Here is a 7,453-nt window from a genome sequence, read left to right as displayed (position 1 = left end):
GTGGGACCAGAAAGCACCATGGCATGTAGGCATGGAAGGTACCCACCCTGGTCATAGAAAGCCACCAGATGTCATGCTGGGGAGACAGAAGGGCTTTCCCTCTGGTGTCTGTGTTATGCTGTCTGCACCACCAAGCTGGCATGAACGCAACTGTTGTAGATCCTTGGTCCTCACTTGCTCTACCTACTACTGTGTCATGGGTTTCCATTTCCACCTTGAATCTGCACTGCTTGTTTCCCAATGATGTGTTTTCACACTGATTTCCTGAAGTTCTGGGGTTTTTTTTGGTCTCATTTCTGCTATTTCTGCGTACAGCCCCCTCTTGGTCTGGTCCTGGTCCAAACCCTGTCAGTGATAAGGGGAAATTCCCCATCAGACAGAGGAAACCATCCCAGCATTCCAGGCAGACTTTCCAAAGTATTTTTAATGAAGGGCACACGCCCTCTGAGCCCGATGAGTGTCCTGTTTACCTTTCCTCATGGGCTCTGCAGGCTGCAGGAGGTGGGAGATGTCCTGGCATCAGCTGGCCTGAGAAAAAGGGGAATTACTCTGGAAATGTTTGAAGGAGGACCCTGTCCTGGCACTTTGCTGAGTCAAGAGGATGCCAGCAGCACAGGTGAGGCTTCCTGGGATGAGGGCAGCAAAAGAAGGTAAAAAACATGAGACTTGGCAGTGTGTGGTGGGGAAGGCTCTACTGTAATGAGCTATGGCTCTTCTTTCTCTCTTCTCCCTCTGTATATGTTGGGTTTACTCTGTATCATAAGAGTATGTGAATAGTAGTGTTCTGTGAATAGCAGTAGTCCAGTAAGTGGAAAGGGACTCCATGCTGCAGAGGAAAATGTTGGCATGGGGAACCCGTCAGAGATATCTTGTGCTCCTCCAGGCTGGAGGAGGCAGGGAAACGCTGTGGTCTTGTTGCCTGGGGGGCAAAGTCCTCTGCAGGAACAGGAAAACAGCTGGAAGCGCAGCCCTTTCAAATCCTCTTGTGCTGATGACCTGTGAGGAGGATGCCAGTTTCTTCTTTCAGGCATATAATACTCCCTTTCCCAAACCTCTGTCTCTGGACCATAGCACAGCAGAGCAGGGGACACCACCACCCTGCACCCAGCACAAAAACCCAGCTGCTTTGTCCATCTGGATGGCACCATCTGCAGTGCAGGGAACCTGCTGCCTGTACCCATCCCAGATGCTTATTCAATGGGTTGCGTTCACACCAGGCTGTAACCTTCCCCCTCTTTCTCCCAGATATCACAAACTGTTAAAACCTCTGGAGTTTCTACTTATCCCCAGCTTTGTATTGCACCCTTGGTGTCTCCTCTGAGAGTTTTCCTGGCTGACAGGACAAGTCAATAGCTAGACTGGTTTATGTGCCTGTCCTTGTGTCTTCCCCCACCTCTTGGAGGGGGCAGCAGCATTCAAGACAGGGTATTGAATCCTAACTGAAGACTGTGCCTCCCAGGTTCAGGCACTGAGCGACAGTCCTTTCACATGCCACAGCTCTTTGCACTGCGGTATCTGCATCTGCCCATGCCTGGGCTCTCTGCCAGCCCTGAAGGCCATTGCTCTTCTGCTGGGTGGGATCAAGATCTCATGCTAAACATAGCAGGGACAGAGGCAGGCGTAGAGGGTCAGGTATGGGTTCGTCTGAAAGGCATTTGATTTTGCAGCATCCCAGGGGTAAGTCAGCATTAGTGCTGACCATGTGGTCCATTGCTGTCCTGAAAAATCACAGAGAGCCTTTGACAGGCAGTGGGGGTGATGGAGGCTGGAGAAGAGTTGCTGTTTTTTAATGGGATTCTGTTTTCTGGCTCTGAGCTTGCCTGCACAGCCCTACTCTCCTCTCTGGAGGGCAGGAACAGAGCAGCAGGTGCTTGGGACTCAGCCGGAGTGCTGCATACACCAGGACCTGCTGGGACCATGCACATGGTGGCCAGAAACAGCAGACACTTTCCCCTTCTCTTTCAGCAGGGATGTTAATCTGAACTTGTGCTCCCTGCCAACAGCCAGTGCCAACAACCTCTGCGGGAAAGTGAGCAAGGAACCCGCTTTCTGCTGCTTGGATGGACTAAATGACATCTGCACTGTGGTCTGTGGAAGCAGAGGGGTTCTGTCTTAGTCTTAATTCCTCGTGGCATCTTCCTCTCCCACCGCTTCTGCCTCATTTGTGCCCAGACTGAGTCTGAGTCGGTGCTGTCCATCTGAGAGCAAATCTCCTGGTGGGACTGGAAAAGTAGTTGAGTCTCCAGGTGCTTGTAAGACCCTCAATACAAGGGCCTCTGGGGATGGGAGGAGGTAGCCTGAGTCATGAGAGAGGAACTGCTACTCCACCTATTCCTCCCTTGGTCTAGCAGGGAAGACAGCTCAATCCCAGAGATCCAGCCTACAAGTGATGAGTCAGCCATTGTCCAGAGAGTCTCCACGGGACAAACATCATCACATCTTCTTTCCTTGGCTATCTTCTCAGCAACTTCATCCTTCAGCTGGCCTGGCAGCTTCTCCTCCTGTTTTGTTTGCCGCCGCCTGGTCGCGAAGTGCTGTCGCTGGAAGGGGAAGTGTTGATGGTGCCTCTCAGTCTATTCTACCTAATTTTAAACCTTTGTAAAGGGGTTTCCTTTTCTGTCTTTGTGGTTTCATTGTGTTCTGTTATAAATTAGGAATAGAAAAAGTCACATGAGGAAAGCTGTTGTCTGATATTTGGTGCCATGATAAGATGCGCTATTGTGTGAAGAAGACCTTGTGCCAGAGCAGCCCTGTTCTACTGTTGGTCAGCCTCTCTGCAAGGGACAGGTTTTTCTTTCCTACAGCAGTTTCCCAAAGGAGCAGGGAAGGAGGCAGGAGTGGGATGGGATGACATGTTTCTCTTCCCAGTTGAATGTTTCCAGTCAAGAGACTCTTTGAGAAGTGTGCCAGTGCACAGATAACACAGACATGTTTCAGGAAGCGGTTCCCAGAACTGGCTTGACACTGCTGTGACCTGGGCCAACTGCTGTCCTTGCAAAAGAAAGAAAAGTGAAGCCAGGGGTCAAACAACAGGAACAGGCATTGAGGAAACTATCCCTCACTAAAATTAATGAACTTGCAGGATAACATGCCGTTCAGGGTGAGTCACTGCTTTTCCTTTCATGGTGCTGAGGGGAGCACGAGGCTGTGGGGTTTCAGGGCATCATGGAAGAGGGGGTCTGTGCCAAATGGGATGAGGATTTCAGTGGTTCCTCACCAAAAGAAAGACTCAAGAAGTAATGGCTTGACAGCCCCCAATGACAGCACCCCAAAGGCTGTTTGCGGAGGGCTCAACAGCTGGCCTCCAAAAAGTGCATTGGTGCCCATGTAGATTTCCATCATTCTTGCCAGGCATTGACTAATCTTGCCAGATGAAGCTGCTCCTCCTAAATGCCAGCTCCATGAGGAGATGTGATAAAAGAAGGGAATTGCAGAAGTACTGTGAAATTCTAAATGCTGATCGAGCCCCGCTAGTGCAGGCATTGGCCTCTGCCATTCCACCTATATGGTGATGGTGTGTGGCCCTCCCTTCAGGTGAGAAGCTCAAAGTCTCTTCTCTAAAGAACAGCAGCTCCTGTACCTCTCTTTTTGCCTAAGGTGCAGAAAAGCCATTTAAAATGCCACTTCCAAGGGAAAACAGGTCCCTGAGCTGTCAGCTCGCTCTTGAAATGATTGACTTTGTGTCATCTTCAGTGGAACAACTTTGACAACATCCCTTTTTATGCTGGAGCATACTACCTCCTCCTACGGTTTCTCAGGCTTCCAGCTCTGTGTTTGCAATGTCTCTGTGCAGCCAACCAGTGTGGCTCCTATTAGTTGAATCTCAGCCATGCCTTTCACTCTGGGATTCAAACCTTGTGGCAGGTCCTTTACCTAATGTCCAGCTACAGATGTAAAATACAGACTAGGAACACAATGTTCCTGATTCAAAATGACTAATTTCCAAGCTGAGACAATTCAGCCCCATCAGGAACATGATGTATCTCTTGGTCAAAGGAGTTCTTTCAGGTGGGAGTGCTCTACCATGGCTGTCAGAACAATTTACTGATTTCCCTGTAAAAACAATAAATATTTGTCTCATTTTCTAGTGTGAAATTAAGCAGCCATAGCAGAGACATACCTGGCTAAGAAGTCAATCAGTCATCTGTGGGGTGGCTCTGAAGCAAGCACCAGTGAAGTGTGAAGGCATGCTGTGAGTATCATCAGAGCTGACAGCTCTTCATCAGATGTGTTTATTTCTTGGTGCTCTGCTTTCTTGTTTGTAAGTCAATCAATGATCATTACTCTTCTTGGAGCAGCTGTAAGTAGTCAGGTTTCTCCACTGATTTAAATCTAAGCTGGCCTGGTAATGTTGAAACCCATGGGGTAGAGGACTGTGTTGGCTGGACTTGGTCCAAGGATGTGGTGCATGAGTCAGTCCCCCCACCAGCCCTGCCACAGCAGAGACAGTGGTCCACAAGGCAGTCTGGAAGCAAAAGCATTTTCTCTGTCAGTCTGTTCTCAGATAGATGTTAGAGTGTGACTGCACTCCTCACCACAACTGGTGTGTTCTTCAGGGAGGACCCGGTGCAGATTCTTCTTAGGCCTAACAAGAGCTTCACATGCTGGCTAAAGCCTCAGCCCTGTGGTTAGAAAAGGAAAATGAAACCAGGAAAAGAAACCCTTCTGTGTCTTACGTCTCTGGTTCTTCATGAGTACACTTGGGAGGGACAGCAGCATGCCAAGGCTCATTCCTACAAACCCCTACTCTGATGAGGGGTTGCTTAAAGGCTGGACAGGGCTTGGAGCAGCCCAATATAGTGGAAGGTGTCTCTGCTCATGGCAGGGGGGTGGAACTGGATGAGCTTTAAGGTTCTTTCAACCCAAACCATTCTAGGATTCTATGATCCTCTTTCTGTGGGGTCACACCATGCTTAGTGGACTGTATCCTGCCATTGACATTCATTTATAGCATCCAGACTGAGAGAAGTGGTCGCTAAAGTGAGAGAAGTGCTGGCTGTGTGAACTGGATGGGTTTGAACCTGTTACAAATAGACCCCAAGCATCTCCCCAGCCTGGGAACCCCTTGGTTTGTCCGTGCAAAATAAAGGAGAACAGGAGAGAAAGATCCTGTTTCCAAAAGGTTTGACTGTGGAATTTTTTTTTTATTTTCTCATATTAAGAAAAAAAGAAAAAGGCACATTTTGGTTCAAACCCCAGAATTTTTGTATTCATTTAGAATGTTGGGAAAAAATGGTATTCATTTAGAATGTTGTCAGCCCATATTTGGAAGGAAATAGCGGCAGATTACTTTGCTCTGAAATGATGGTTTATTAATGTGAGCAAATCCCATAGTACTAAAAAAGCCATAATCTAAAGGAAATGTTTTAAAACTGTGGAAGGGAAATGCTGCTGTCAACCTGAGACTGGGACATTCTTCTGTTGATGATGCTTCTCAAGAATAGGGCTTTTTGTCTGGATTTGAGATAGGAATGGTTTGAGGCTTCTCAAACCCTCCAGGTACAGGAAATCTGAGACTACAGCAAAGCAGGACTCCAATTCCCGAATTGTCATCTTTTACTCCCCTTCTTTATAGAAATCTGACAGGATTTTTTACTTCTCTTCATTCCAGTGCTCCGCTGGTAGCTGCACAAAAATTACAACAGGATCTCTTCACCTTTAGCAATCCTACACCAGTGCCCTTGAACACAGCCCTCATAGGGACTTGCTCTCATGCTTGTCTCCTCCAGTAGCCTGTGGAGGATGTGTAAAGAGGCAATGTCCTCCTGTCAGATAGAAATCAAGAACTTTAAAATCTATTCCCAGGCCTGCTGTTTGCCTATTTTATGTATTGAGAGGTCTTGTCACATTTTAGTAGCAGGTTTTTCCTTGCTCATAGCCCATTGAGATTATAGGTAGATTATTTATTTATTCACCTTCCCTTGAGGTCTTACAGCTCCTCTCATAATTTGCTCATGCAGACCAAAATGGATCTCACTGGATGTCTTGCCCCTCCATTTTCCCCATTAAAAAGGGCGTTTTCATGAGCTGTGCCCATGGTGAGTACTTGGATTGCTCCATAGTGGTTTGATGGCTGCCCATCACCCTCAGTCCCTGTGTGCTGGTGGCAGATTGGGTCCCTCCTGCTGAAGTGGGAGTGATTAGAGGAGGATGGAAACTGTGATGAGATGGTTCCCATGTGCATCAGCAGAAACAAAATGTCATTTCCATTGGAAAATATTTCAAGGTGTTTCAGCCTTTCAAGATGAAACAAAATCTTCCCTTGCAAAATGTCAGTTCCAGCCATTGTTCCAGTTTGACTTCTCTGTTCCAAGGAAAACAAATACATTTTGACTTGAAATGGCTAACGCTGATACCAGCTCAGAATCAGCCCTTCCCTACCATGCGCTCAAGAGTTAGGAGAGGATCTCATTGTGATCCAAACCCTTCTTGCTGTTTTTATTCCAGCTTCTCCAAACAGAAAGTTTCCAGCACTTTTTGTACAATTGGCATTGTTGCTTTCCCTCCTGCCCTGGGTGATGCCCAGGTCATCTCTTGGGCTGCACCCCAAAATGGAAGACAGAGCTGACAGCAGCAAGGTGTCGCCCAAGCATAAACCTGAATGTTGAGCTTCTAGATGCTAAATAACACTGGAGGCAACCCCATGGGGAAGAGGCACCCTACAAAAACATATTAAGTGATCCAAACTGCTTTGGGCATGCAAAAATGGGTCTGTCAAAACCAATTTCTAGTAGAGCTGTACAAAACACATGTCAGCAGGGGGTGGTGGCTGCCAAATCTCACAACTGCCCCTGCCTTGCATTCAGCATGAGAAGGACAGGTTTTATTAGCTTGGTTTTGGTTCGCTGCTGTCCTGGGTTCAGCAGTAGCAGTCATGTTTCTCCTTCTTGGTAGCTGGTGCAGTGCTGTGTTTTGACTTCCAGCTTGGGAACAGTGCTGGTGAAGCCGATGTTTTCTGTTGTTGCTAAGTGATGTTTGCCCTGACCAAGGACTTTGTGAGGCTCATGCTCTGCCAGGGAGGAGGGGAAGCCAGGAGGAAGCAGAGACGGGGCGCCTGACCCAGGCTAGCCAAGGAGGTATTCCATACCACAGCACGTCATGCCCGGGGTGGGGGGTAACTGGGAGTTACCCGGAAGGACACCGGCTTCCGAGTGGGACTCGTTTTCTTGGCCGGTGGTATCGTATTCTCTTCCCTTGTTATTTTCTCTTATTGTTGTTGTCGTTGGTGGTAGCAGTGGTGATTTGTGTTGTACCTTGGTTGCTGGACTGTTCTTGTCTCAACCCATGGGAGTTGCACTCTTTTGATCCTCCTCCCCGTTCCTGCAGGAGCGGGGGAGAGCCCCGGTGATGGAGGGGGGCCTCAATTGCTGTCAGCCCAGCACCACTCACTGGGAGTGAGTGAACAAGATGTCTGGCTAGGGTTTAAACCATGACAGCTGCTTATTGAAATTCA

The 7,453-nt window shown here is 48.1% G+C and overlaps 1 long non-coding RNA gene across 2 annotated transcripts; it reads left to right on the top strand.

Moving 5' to 3' along the window:
* The first annotated feature begins 207 nt into the window (after positions 1 to 207).
* Positions 208 to 6,837, top strand: LOC134157524 (uncharacterized). Of its 2 annotated transcripts, XR_009962359.1 has the most exons (4): positions 208 to 2,787; positions 2,938 to 3,100; positions 4,089 to 4,192; positions 6,448 to 6,837. It is a non-coding gene; the product is annotated as an uncharacterized LOC134157524 (long non-coding RNA). The 2 variants fall into 2 exon arrangements; XR_009962358.1 differs by having other exon boundaries at positions 208 to 3,100.
* The last annotated feature ends 616 nt before the right edge of the window (positions 6,838 to 7,453 follow it).

The sequence above is a fragment of the Pezoporus occidentalis genome, unplaced genomic scaffold (assembly GCF_034315485.1).
Source record: "Pezoporus occidentalis ecotype Australia unplaced genomic scaffold, CSIRO_AGI_Poc_V1 ctg97, whole genome shotgun sequence".
Lineage (NCBI taxonomy): Eukaryota > Metazoa > Chordata > Aves > Psittaciformes > Psittacidae > Pezoporus > Pezoporus occidentalis.
This window is presented reverse-complemented; position numbering and strand designations above follow the sequence as displayed.